This window comes from Pleuronectes platessa, chromosome 20, assembly GCF_947347685.1.
Source record: "Pleuronectes platessa chromosome 20, fPlePla1.1, whole genome shotgun sequence".
Taxonomy (NCBI): domain Eukaryota; kingdom Metazoa; phylum Chordata; class Actinopteri; order Pleuronectiformes; family Pleuronectidae; genus Pleuronectes; species Pleuronectes platessa.
In genome coordinates, this window is record NC_070645.1 from 5857830 (window position 1) to 5872029 (window position 14200).

At 43.3% G+C, this 14200-nt stretch overlaps 1 protein-coding gene across 1 annotated transcript in view; it reads right to left on the reverse strand.

Moving 5' to 3' along the window:
- The window catches only part of itgb1a (integrin, beta 1a), a 27639-nt gene extending 16928 nt beyond the window's left edge, over positions 1-10711 (reverse strand). Inside the window, exon 1 of the mRNA XM_053412036.1 lies at positions 10388-10711. The gene's annotated coding sequence lies outside the window, so the exon portion shown is untranslated. The remainder of the gene's footprint in view (positions 1-10387) is intronic.
- Positions 10712-14200: the final 3489 nt, after the last annotated feature.

Genomic DNA, 14200 nt, shown 5'->3' on the forward strand with positions numbered 1-14200 from the left:
TGAAGCTTTTGTAATTTCATCAGAATGTTTATGTGTTAATTTTGAAAAAGAACAGCGTTAGTATGGCTAAAGTATCTAAGACCTAAAAAATGTGGGTCTTGAGTTCAATAAATATTTCCTTAAAAAATCCAAAATGCATTCAGTCAGTCTCCGTGGCATATCTCTGGCATCCTATACTCCCATCCTCCCTCTCTCTTTCACCCATTTCCTTTCTCTCTCTTCCCTTCCCTCGTTTCCTCGTTTCCTTCCTCCCCCCCTCAAACCACCCACACAACTGCTCAGTTAACTCCCTCCACAGCGAGCTGAGCTGAACCAGCGGCCCCTTGACTTCACGTACCCTTCAAACCGCGCAGAGAGGAGAACATGTCTGGGCTCCGAGACGTACAAGCCGCCCCACAGAACAGAAGCGGAATACCAAACAGTGTCCGTCTGTGTCTCGTTCCACTGCCGCCGCCCCCCACCTCCAACCACCACCACCACCACCACCACCCAGAGGACCCTCTCACAAGAGACAAAAGCAATGAATCAGGCTGCCCGCTGAGACCAGGACAGACAGTCTGATCTTTAAAGTGTTCCCACTCACCGTCCCCTCCTTCCCAAAAGAGCCACTAGAAGATAAATAATCTTAATGAGAAACATGGCGATGTCTTTCAATACAGGCAGAGAATCCAAAGTGGTTTCCAATGTGATCTTTATACAGAGGAAAAAAACTAAAAACTACTTCTAAATGGGAGGGGATGAAAGCCCGAAATGAGGAGAAATTTCATCACAGTTTCCACATTACATGAGCAGTCCAGGAGTCAAACTATTCCTCAATAGAAGCTACTTTGTCCGATAGAAAAAAAGGAGAGTGGGAGTAACTTCGAACGTGTGGAAAATTGTGATCGAGCAAAAGCAGCGCCAATGATTTTCCATCACGTCTGATTCAGCTTGAGTTTCTTTATTGTTGGCCTCAAAGAAATAAAATGAGAAGAAGTTCAGTGAGCAGACGAATGTTACAAAATACCCTGCACACCTTAAGCACATTCTATGGACTCAAGTCATATTCCCAAGGTAGCCTTAACTTGTATTTACAATCCCTTCCAACTGAAACTGGCTTTGCTGCAAACACATGTCAACAAAGGCAATTACAGGATAACAGCAAAGAGGATTTTAATAAGTCTATTTAATAAATTGAATAAGTGAATTTAAATGATAATCGGTATGTTGTTTTCACTACAGCTTTTTACAACTTGCTGAACACTTGCTTGCAAAATGATGATTTGAGTCGTAGTGAGCTTTAAACTGCTGCTTACCGTGGCTCTTTACACCATATCCACAAACAAAGTGAAAGCTGTAACTGGATCCGCACCTTAATTCAATGGTGGGTCGTGCCCCACTCCTCCACAACATCTCATGGAATAAACAAGCAAACAATCAGATGAACAAACCCAAATGAAAACATCTCCTTGGCAGATGTGACACTTTACATTTTGTTGGCAGCATGGGTTTTTCAAATGTAAATAAATACTATTTTCATTACAGCAAACCAAATGGTCTTAATGTATAGAATATTTTTTAAATATTAGATTAAAAGTACAACATTTTATTTAATTTAAATGATTTGATTACGACATTGCCTCTGTGCTGTTTACAAGGAGAATGAAAATACATACAGAAAGGCATGTGGGCGGATTCCACCACCTTCCTCAAAAACATGAAATGAACCAGATTTAAATTCAAAAGATCTGGATCTTGATTTGGTTCAGACGATATTGCACAAACACGGCACGCAGAGGTCATGCCTGAAAACGGCTGAGGTGATCGTCACAAATCTTTGTTAATCAGGTATTTTAGAGCAGTTCCATGGATGATTAAGTAAATCCAAAGTGAGAGCCTCTTCAGCACTCTGTGATGGTTTATTGAAACGATTCAACAGAGGTTTGTTGCTGGTCTTGAAAAATGTGCTCTGCTATTCAAACAAAACACTTAGCCACATATGTTGGCCTGACGCCTGCCAACATTCCCCTTGTGTGACAGGGGCTAAAGATATACCGTGCTTCTGGGACAGATACTGTTTGGAAGGACAGTCCAACTTTTCCAGTCAGTGAATCAATACCACTTGGGCAGATCTGGGTTGTATTGTGTAAACCAAAACACATTCATATTGAATTGGGTTCACATCTCATCACATCTTGTCCTGCGGAAACAGTCAGGGCAAAACCACAACATTTGGGGGAAGGCCAAGTTCGTGTCCTTATTCACAGTTCCATCTCTGTGTTGAAAATAGCTGTGCAGTTATTTCTGACTTGTCTTCCCCCACCTGGCCTCTGCAATCACTCCAAAAGGTGGACTATCAACCCCATGGAGACACACAACTAACCTCCTTGGAGACAATTCACATCTCATACAACCAACGTACTGTGAATCATATAAATTAATTCATTTTCCCGTGTTCCAAAGTTTTGCTGCTGTTGTACAGTTGCATTTATTAGGGAAAAAAAAGTGACCTGAAAGAAACATGGTTTGCGCAAGCATCTGTAAAATAAGACATTTTCAGGGCGCCATCTGTTTTACCATTTATGGAGATCCTCGAAAAGCAGATCTAGAGAGGGGCAGAGTATCTGATTCTCACCACCAACCACCAGGCGTAAATGCAGGCTACATTTTAGGTTCTTGTGGGGTTTGCCTGGCTGTGACAGTGTGAGCCCAGGGCTCAGCCGTGTGGAGCTGGGATCTGCTGTACAGAAAGCCTCCCCAAACGCCCTGTGTTTGCTGAGTTGGCGCTTCCTTTGCTGAAACACAGGAAGCTCAACTGGATCACGCAGGAAGCTTGCATCCCTGTGGCTGGAAACGAGCCACATCTCCCTCTTGAAGCCACGCAGATAACCGAGTTGGCACTCAACCGAGTACGGAAGGAAATGCCCGGAGAGAGGGGAGACAGAGAGAGAGGGGACCAGACTGCCTCATTAGAAATGCTGCTAGCTGCCAAACAGCAGCACATTGTCTTTGAGCGTGCGTGATTTCTAAACCTAAACCAGGCCATCACAGTAATCTAAACTCTGTCAAAAACCAAACAAGCCGGCAAACTGATTCAGACAACAGCCTGAGGACCTCACTGCTAATCAACAAACAACTGCCGTGTATTAATTTACAAGAAAATCTACAAAGATCAGAGCAGCATCTGTGTTGCAGAGGCAGCGGGAAGAATAAATCAGATACATGACAGCAGGCTGAAGTCTCCCACAAATATTTACAGCAGTGAAATGGGATGAGTGAATAGTGTGTTAGGATGGAGAGAAAAATACAAATAATTTCTCCAGATCTGAAAAGACACAGTGAAAGTTTGTTTAAACGAACGTAAACAGCTACAGTAACAGCTCTAAAAGCTAGTTTATACTCACAGATCACGTCCTTGTGAGGACAACTGATGTCATGTCCACTGACGCGTGCCATGTTGCACGGCATCGTTCCGGCTGGTCGCACACCTCCCGACAGTTTTAACATGGTGCCCCTAAACACACTAGCCCATTCGCATAGAGTTTCTCAGATGGCTCCTGGACAACTTTGGGTTAAGTTTACTGTTGGTGAAGAGGAGACGTTCTGGAGGAAACTATGATAAAAAAAACTCTGCAACTGTTTTGTCGAGGCAAAGAAGTGAGAATGAGCCTGAAGCGCTGCTGAAACAAGCCGGTGCCCAAACTGTTCTGTTTCCTCCTCTTCTTTTTCTTCTTTGCCTTTTTCTGGTAATGGCATAACAACAGCTTAAAGGGGACATATTATGACCATTTTACCACAGTTGATATGGTTCCTTGGGGTCTTAATGAAATGTAACATATTCTGGTCAAAATACCACAAGGATCATTTAAAACAGCACCCTTTTTACCCTGTCTAAAACAGCCCTCCTCAGATTGACCTGTTTTGAGTGCCCCGCCCCCCGCCCCCCTCACCCCCAGTGAGCCTGGCTGCCAGAGCCCCAGCTCCCCAGCGCAGCCCTGCAGTGGGAGCAGTGGGAGCCTGAGCTGGCGCAGCAGCAGCAGCATCCTTCCTCACTGTTGAGTCAACGTTTATAGGTGTCCCGGGGGTCCCTTGTTTATGCGGTCACTTAAATGTCTGACGGGTAGCAGCTAACGCTACCGTTAGCTCGCGAGCTAACGCTAGCAGAGCTCCACCGGCCCGGTTAGCTCGCTCGTCCAAGGCTATGTAGCGAGACTCCCTACATGGGCATGGTGTGCATGGTGGGCATGGTGTGACTATGACGTTTATTTCGGTCGTAATCCCATTCGACGCACTCTAGCGTATCATTTCTGACATAGAGGAACCACAACAAATCGCGGGAGTTGTTTTCTTCCAGAGTCTTTGGGATGGTAGACATGCCAGATACCCAAATTAACGTGTAGAAGAACTACAAAAGTGGAATTTTCATAATATGTCCCCTTTCAGAGGCTGTACCGCGCCAGTTCTTCGAGCGAAATACTAACATGCTCACAATGACAAAGCTAACAGATGTATGCTTTGAAGATCTTTACAATTATTCACCTTTAGCATGCCACCATTTACTAATTAGCCCCACATGCAAAAAACTGCTGAGGTCAAGTATTTGACCTGTTGGTGGCATCTGCTGAAAAACGAAGGGATCAACGAGTTATTCAAATTCATCCTCAGAAGAAGACGAATGACTGCAGCAAACTTCATTCCAAACCATTCAATGGTTGTCAAGATATTTTATGCAAGACTACGAATCTTGACCTCGCAGTGACTCTAGACGGAAAGTCAGGACAAAGCAGCCACACAACTGTACATGAGAACAGCAGCACACGCGCAAGCTGCCCAACAGAAGCTAAAAGTCACAGCGACTACGTGGAAACTACATTAAATCCGAGACAGTTCTGCTTTCGCTGGATAGATCTGTCAATGCCCGGTCCTTTAATTGGATTTTCACTCTGCAGCAGGCCGGCTGTAGACACCTTTACAGCGCTGCTTTTAGCTGAGGCCCTAATGCTCCAGGACTGGCACATTAATGACACTCAGATGTCTTTCATTAGGCCCCAGACTTGACACTTGAACCAGAGGGCCCCCCTTTTCCGCTACCTCGGGAGAGTGAACACTCTGCAGAGCTAGACAGTGAGCGCTGCGTGGCTACATGTATTTCCTCCTGGGAGCACTGGAGAAATATCTGTCATGTTCAATTCTCGAGACTTTCTCAGGGGCCTGATTGGACATCATGTTCTATAACTATGTGAGACTGACTCTGCTGAATCCAAATGAAAAAATTGTACTCTGGAGAACCGTCGCTGCTAAACAGCTTCCAAACAAGATGTCCCTGATCCAACAAACTTAATTACATCAGCAGATCTGAATAGTTTGCCAAACTTAAAGGGGACATATTATGAAAATTCCACTTTTGTAGTGCTTCTACACATTAATTTGGGTATCTGGCATGTCTACCGTCCCAAAAACTCTGGAAAAAAACAACTCCAGCGATTTGATGTGTCTGTGGGTTGATCACACTTCTAACATGTGACACACGAAAACAAATTTAAAATAAAACAATTATCCCCGGGTTAAAAAGCACCGCCACACACGTAGAAGACAGTCAAGGGGACGCTGGTGTCGATGTGCTGTTAATAAAATCACGTGCTCACCGCAGCAGAATGAATATGCTACTTCCTGCCTCTGCTTGGTTGCTGTTGGGAATGCTTCTGATTGGAGAATCTCGCGCCGTGTTGTCTCTGAGAGGCCGACTGCTGAGAAAGTCCAGACCCAATTCTCTGAAGTTCCTCCACAGGACATGTCTGAAAACTGCTTAGGTTACTTGTAAGCTGGAGTCAGATAATTCTATTACTTTACTCATAACTCTGCAGCAAACGTTACATTACTCTGCTCTTTACTTTTATTACTCAGCTGTCTGCTTCTCAAAAGTGTCATTAAAACAAAACCCAAAGCCGAGACACCAGACACTTTAACACATACGCAAACCTATTAACTGACCACACGCAGTTCTCCAGTCCTGACCTCAGAGGTGCTGTTACAGACCATCCGACTCCAAAACAGAGATGAATCTCCTGAATGTGTAGCTGAGGATGATATCTTCCCCATCAATGAGCCAACAACACAAGCAAGACCATCTGGGAATTACCTGAAGATGCATTCGGCCCAGCACCTGCACCCTCCATCAAACTCCCAGTGGTGTAGAGTCTCATAAATGTCAAAATAATAAAAGCAACTATAATGTAATTACTGCATTTCCAATTGTAATCTCTTAAGCCCCTTTTCCACTGCTCAAAAAACCCACCAACACTTACTAACGTCTGGCTTTTGTCTGCACGCTTCTAATCTCTGACTCTGCAATGTCATGCAGGACTTTATGATGCAAATTTAAATTCCGGGCACCGGCTCATGAATAGCTATCAACGTTTGTGTACTTGTTGATTTTAATGAACGCAAAATCCGTGATTCATTTTCTTCGTACATATCCCTGGAGAGACAGCAAGGTGAGAGAGCTGGAGACGTTCCGGACGTCGAACATGACTCACAGGGCAAAACAACAGAAGGACACAAACTCCTCTACAGACACTGTTAACAATGATTTAATTTCACCTTCAAATGTCTATTCTGCCCTGAAAGTCCAAATACTACACATTTGGACTGGAAGCAGACTTTGTCTTATCTGTTCAGATCAGCTGTCATCTTCCTTATCCATGAAGATGCCTTCCTAAGAAAACATGATGTGAATGCTTTACCACTAATCTATATCCATCCTTTATGGGGCAGGATTATATTCTAAGACTTTTGGAGTACAGTGTAAAAAGGTCGACTTTGCTGTATTGTCCGCTACATTTATTCCTGGGTGTTTTTCAATGCCTACATATATAGCAGGAATTTCCCAGTGTTGACGAGTGACTTTAAAAGAAGCCCTCGGAGTATGAAGTTACTGGACTACAAGGAGTTCCTGTCTGTGAACTGGTAGCCTTGTGGTAACTCACTTAACACCCCTGAGACGTCAGCATCGAACAGACGATATTCACAAAGACAGAGAACAGTGTTTGCATTGTGCTGCCTCTATGTGTCAATGCATGTATAGGCCACTGAAGGCAGCAGGCACATAGGGAGTGGTCAATGTAATTTATATTTTGAAAGATAGAATTACTTCATACACGCTTAATACTCACCACCAGCAAAGTTTTGATGGTTGATACTTTTCCGATTAGGTGTAAAGACCATTTATTTGGTTGGATCTTTGTTGCACGTAAACATTTATCTTCTCACTGGGCTCAAACATCACACTGTCACAATAGTAAACACTGTGCCAGAACTCTGAGCTTCATAAACGTCTGCTACTGTTTACCACCACCATGTCGAGCCCCGCTTTGTCAGCAGACCTTGGCTGAGCCGAGGTCAGCTTTAAACCACCATGCCATTCCTCCCTGGTGTTTTAAAGGCTGTTTTTAGAAGCAGGAGGAGACCCTGTGTGGGGCAGCGCGAAGAGCAAAGGCAAAGGTTTTCAGCTAAAAGCAGCAACAGAGGTCACAGACCAAAACCGAGAGTGTGGCCCACCCCATAATCTAGCTGCAAAAATGTACAAACGTTCCAAAAATTATGTTTAGAAAACTAAAAACAACACAGGGAGTTATTGTGTTGCACAGAACAGTCTCAGGCTACGTCCATACTACAATGTTTTCCTTAACGCATCAACTCGCATCTGGCGTCCACACCCCTCCCGACTTTCAGAGCTGTTAAACTGGAGAAGCTTGGAAACGCTTGGTGGCCCCGTTTTAATTTGAAAGCTCCGGGGCTGCGTAGACAGGTACAACCACTGAAGGGTCCCTTCGGTCACGATGTAGCCTTCACTGGTTCAGAGGAAAACAACCGACAATAGCCACGACTAACAGTGTATAATTAATTACAAGCGTTTCTGACCCTGTTACTTTTCGCCATTGCTGCTTTTCGTTTGAAGTCTTGCTCTTTCTGCAACTACCAACCAAGTGCTTCCTGTTTACAGCAGGAAGCCAGTGTACGTGAGATATCCCGTGATGTATGGGTTTCTTGACGTGTTAGTCTGGACGGGGATTAAGAGCAAGAAGGATGCTGTGGTTTGTGCTTGTTGGTCAGACATGTGATTAACAACCTAACACATCACAGTAACAGCTCTTCGGGGATCAGTGTGGACCTGCACTCGAATTTGCAGTGAAAGTGTGTGTGTCATTTAGTGTGTGTGTGTGTGTGTGGTGGGCGTAAATAGCTATAACATGCGATTATTTGTCCTGCTTAACACCTCTGAGCCAGTGATCCCCTCCTCTGGCACAAAGCATGTGTCATGGAGGGCAACCCTTCACATACATCACTTCCTTCCCACAGGACCACGGCAGCACAGAGAGCACATTCATCATTTCCGCCCCAGTGGGACACCTTCACACATAAGGTGTGTGTCGCTCACTGACAAAGCAACAAAAACACACAAGACGACCACCGGAAACGTCACATGTTTGGTAGAAAGGCCTGGGTGTGGTCCAGTGAGTGTTCGTGTGTGTGTGTGTGTGTGTGTGTGTGCAGTGAATCGTAAATCAGGTGAGAGCCCGGCCCCCGGTAGCAGCAGCAGCTGCTCCCTGAGGGGGGGCCCCCAGGGGTCACATCCATTTAGCTGGTGGCTGCTGGCTCCTCCACGGTCTTTCAGACCTCCTCCCCCCCTCCTCAAACATGTCCTACATTTAACCCTCATCCTCAATTAGCCTTCCTCCCCCTCCTTCCCTTCTCACTGTCCTTCCTACCCCCCCCCCCCTTTGACATCCATATCTCCCCGTTCCCTCCGTCCTCGCCTCCCTTCCAGCCTCCATCTCCCTGATTAAACTGATGTCAGGGCTCTGCGGTGGCGGCTGCAGTGTGGAGTCAGCTCCGTCAGCTGGATTTATTAGGCCGTCAGCCTCCTGCTCTCCTTCAGACTGAGTGGAACGCGGTGGGGGCTTGATCCAATCACAGGATCCTGTGCAGCCTCTCAGTCATGCACTGCAGCAGCACAATAAGCTGCTGTGTACTTCCTGAGGTCTTTGTTGTACATCTGATCCTCACACTGACGTCCTGCTCATCACGTCCCTCCACTGCTCCTTCCGTCCCTGGGACCTCCCGAACTCACCACGTCTGTCCCTCCCTCCGGCAGCGTCTCATGTGAACTGAGCAGTTTTAAATAGATCATGTGAGATCCCTTGCTGAGGCCTCTGTCATATGACAACCCACATGAAAAGAGGAGAGCAGCCTGTTGCATGATGGATGGATGATGGAGCAGATCCCTGTGTCCACAGTGCAGATGAACTGAATAATGATACTGAAATGCAAACCCCCCAATACGACCACGCCCTCCACTTTCATTACCACCACTTTTGAAAACAGCAATAAGCCACTTATAGGACTGGGCAATAACACAATATATATACTTATATATAGATCCATCTACTATATCTAATTATCCCATTATAATGTCCACAATAACGTTGTTTATCAAGTATCAAGAGGTCATGTGATATTTACTTAAATTGAATTATAACATTTAGATGGAAAAAAACACTTGAAAATAAATTAAATGAAAATATTATTTTTAGTACCATGTGATTCAAATTTATGTACTAAATTGAAGGCTGACCTTTCCATGAATGCAGATACTTTTTGGATTTATAAGAATATCTTCCTTTTGAAGTTATAGTTTTTTTGTTTATATGTAATGTGTGAGGATAATTGTGTGTATTATGGTCTATAAGATCCTGGCAATAGGGGAAAAGGGGAATGAGGTTTGAACTAAGAAAAACCTCCGGCTTCTAGGGCTGGGTAATAAAACAACATCAATAATTAGTGTCTGTTATGAAGAAGAAACCACAACCTTCACTCAGGAGAACTGTAGAGTTAAAATATCTAATATCTTGACATTTCTCATGATAATTATCAATATATGATGAGAAGGTCCAGCCCTAACACCCCCCCCCCCCCCCCCCCAACAACAATCACTTTAACCAGACCAGTGCACATCTGTGTTAACTCTGCATCTCTACATGTGTGGCAGCCATTTCATTCCAGTGTCTATTGAATCTGTTGTGAGCAGAAACATGTTCAACACCTTCCTTAAATAGTAAAAGCAGACACCCAGTGGTCTCTCTTCATTTCAACCATAGCTGTATACATACAGTCATCACAGTGATAGGATGTATTGAAAGTAAAAGCACTGTATTGTCATTTCTGACTATTGTAGACAACCATGAATCTTAACATTCTAATTAGAAAGTGACTAACATGATCATCCACCTTAACATCACATGAACACTTTATATGAAGTATTGCAAACATATAATTAACTGTAACCATAGCAGCAACGGAGAGAATGTTAGTTACAGGATAAAAAGAGAACAATGTGTGTAATGTTTACCTTGTCAGTGTGGTTATATCCCTGGTGTCATAGAGCAGCAGCAGCACTCTCTCTCTCCCTCTCTCTCTCTCCCCCTCTCTCTCTCTCTCTCTCTCTCTGCCCTGTTGGCACCGGGGCCACTTGTCTCCTCCGGGAAAAAGTCACCGTAGATTTCTCCCTCTGCTCATTCCCTCCTCCTCCGCCTCACAGGAGACTGCACAGTGTTTCTCCTGCAGATCAGACCTGAGAACAGCTAGAGACGGAGCCACATCCAGCAGCAGCAGAGAGGCTCCTGGTTCCTGCTGCTCAGTCTGAGTCCGAGAGAAACTGAGGCTCTGCTCCTCCTGCGCCGTGGACTCAGAGTCAAGACACACAGAGTGACATACAGTATGTCCGGGGAGGACCTTCAAAATAAAACCTGGACACGTCTAGTCGAGTGGATCAAAACATGAATACATAAATGAATGATCAGATTTCATTTAGCCATGTTTATCATCACTGAACTAAAAATATTCTATGACTTTTAACATTTCAAATCCTTACTTTGGTTTTTACATGCCGGCACTATGGAGGCCCTGAAGTACAACTCACAACCTGAAATCACAAACAAACACAACAAATCACAACAACACTCATTCCAATCAGAAAAGCTTCAGAAAAAAGATAGTGAGGTCGATGATCGGACAGACGCACTGTTAAACAATTATTTTATCGTTGTGCTTTCTTTTATGTTGCTGTGTTAATGATTGTAGTATACAATTCCTTCAAATGTTTAAGATAAATTCCTTATTTCAGTATAAACCTATTGGATTCCACAGCCTGCTAATATACCTACTTAATATTGACTATAAATATACAAGACTATGTTAAAATTATATCATACAGCCTAGTTTGTTACTACAATCTGACTTTACAACCCTCACCTGGCAGTCACAGCAGCTCCTCAGTCGTCCCCTCAGTAAAGTACAATGGGCCAAGTGATGATGTTGATGATGATGATGAAGATGAAGATGATGATTCAGGTCGTAAAGACACAGACTTTAAAGAAAAGTGGCCACTGAAAAAATTTCCTGTGTCAGACATGCTTCAATGATCCCAATTTAGCTTATTTTATTTTGAAGGCAGATGCTTCTGTTTTCCTGTTTGATTTTGGATTAATATCTGTAACTTACTGAAGCTCAGTGACCCTCCTACCGGCGTCACGGCTGACAGACACCCCCACTCCCATCACATCACCGCCTGTTGATCCACATGCTGCCAGCGTCTCTATTTACTGTAACATCAATCTGACATCAATCTGACATCATCATCATCATCATCATCACCACCATCATCATGTCCAGCTCTTTTATGTATATATTCAGTACAACATGTAATGAAACAGAATATATAAATGTATTCTTGTTGACTTGACCATGAAACAAACAAATTATACGTAAAATTATTTATAAAGTCCGACTGTCATTATTCCTATCGATCCTTTTCAGCTCCAACACTGACTATACTTCAATTTTTTTAACAAGTAGGTTTGATTAGAGACTTTTAACTGAGAGTTGTTTTCCTCCTTTCCTCATGGGGTTCATTAAATATTTTTTCTTTTTGATACAGTCGACTTCAGTTAAAAGGATAGTTCGCACAAAATATGAAAATCCACTCATTATCTACTCACCACTACGCTGATGGGGGGGGGGGGGGGGGGGGGGGGGTGTAAACACTAGGAGTTTCAAGAGTGAACAGTGTTGCAGCCAAATCCAATACAACCAAGGTAAATGGTGACCGATTCATCAAACGTGAAAATAAACAATAGAAATAAACATAAAATGCCTCCATGCTGCTCCTGTAGTGTCACACGAGTGTTTGTAAACCCCGACATTCAAATTCAACTCAAAACAAAGTCATCTGCACCATGTTTTAGCCTCAAGGTCCTCTGTGATCCTCCTACTAGTTACTACTGCATTATCTTATTATATAAGAACTTGTGAGTATCACGAGGATTCGCGAGAAGTTAAGTTATACTGAGGATAACAGCAGGCGAAAGAAAGTAGGAAAGTCTAAAGAAAGTAAGAAATAACTTTTCATCAACTGATATAAATGCCTTAATCACAATACTCTCATTTCATTTGTTGTTTTTTCTGAGATGCCATGAAATGAATAAGAATCAACAAGGTTTTCTGGATCAGTTTTAGTTAAAATAATCAACCCAGCCAGTTATTTATTTGCTTTAAACTCATCGGAAAGTAATTTCTGCCTCTGCTCTGCGGACACAGTGGAAAAATGTTAGAGAAAACAAACTATCTGCTCCGGAAGATCCTCGGATCCTGTTTAGTCCCCAGAGAGTGTTTAGAGGGGAATGTGTGTCTTTGTGTCCCTGTGGTCCAGCACTGAGCTCTCTGGACGGACGACACTGAACATTTCTATACAGCTAATGTCTCTGGGACAAGGTGGGTAGGCTTTTATCATTCAGGAAGGCTAATGGGCAAAAGCAATGTATGTCAAATAATGAAGCAGTGAATTTAGTCAATAGCACTGGCAGCACCAAGGGAGTAAGTGGCCCCCATATCGATTCTGTTTAGGGCCTCATAGAGGACTCATGCTGGCACTGAGGATTTATTTAATCCCAGAGAATCTACAGTCACGTCAAGCAGCAATCTCATGAATCATGCTGAAGAATGAACGGCATGGAGACCTTCCTGCAGATCCATGAATCATATCAGCGTGAACAAATATGACCAAAAAAAGACAGAGAGAGTTTTCGCCTGGTAACAGGAAGCGGAGGTGACGAGGTTCAGTGGAAGCTCAGTGGGTCCAACAGGCAGAAAAACACTGACAGAACAGACGAGGAGCTCAGACTGTCTGTGCTGCAGATGTGACAGAAATAAACCTCCTCTTGCTTAATGTCTCAAATGTTATCCAAAGAATTCTCCGGCTGGTTACAGTTAAAAACCACAAACAGCAACATCCTATCAGCCGTCATCGATACTGCTTCTCGTGTGAGGGTCGCAGGAGGAGCAACAGAAATCAAGCATAAAACTTGCTGATGGTTCAGGTTATAGATTTCTGTCTTCTGAAGGTCAAACATAGGATATAAGTAAATGTTATTCACTACAGTATTCTGTCAGTATGATAAAACTTAACTTTATGCACAGTAGAACATTCTTTAGTGTTAAAGCTCTGTGTAGGGATTTCCATGTAATGCATTGAGATCGACGCTTTGAGGGAAATTTAATAAAGAAATGACTTTGTATAAACACGTGTATACTTGTCAGTACTTTTCTGAGTTCTGGAGCCTCCCTGTGGCCTGTTTTAGTCACTGCAAGGAACCAGGGCTAAATGCCTAAACAAACATTTCGTTTACACTTTCTTGTTATGACTGTTCATAGTTTCCAGCTTCACTGCCAAGCAAGCTAGAGCAGCAGCAGTGGGATAACAACAGGACTTTTATCAGAGCAAATATTTTTGATTTATCTTGCTAGGAATAAAATAGAACAAAACCAAACATGGCTCTAATCTCATACGGTGCTGCGGTGCACCGTGAAAGTGGGACAGCATTTACATAACAGCACCATTTTAATCTAATGGGATTCATTCAATCATCATTAATGATTATTTATAACTGTGTCTTTCCTACAGTGCCCGGTCAAATATCTCCAGTAAAACCTTTTTCCTTTACAAAGATGTCTACTAATTATTCCTTTAATGGTACTTCTATGGATTATATAAGAGATGAAAAATAAATGACTCGTCCTCAACTGCACTGATCCACTTCCGCAGTTTCCATGATATTAAAAGGAAAAAGGAGATTTTCTCTCCTGTGATAAACTGGAATCGAGTTTC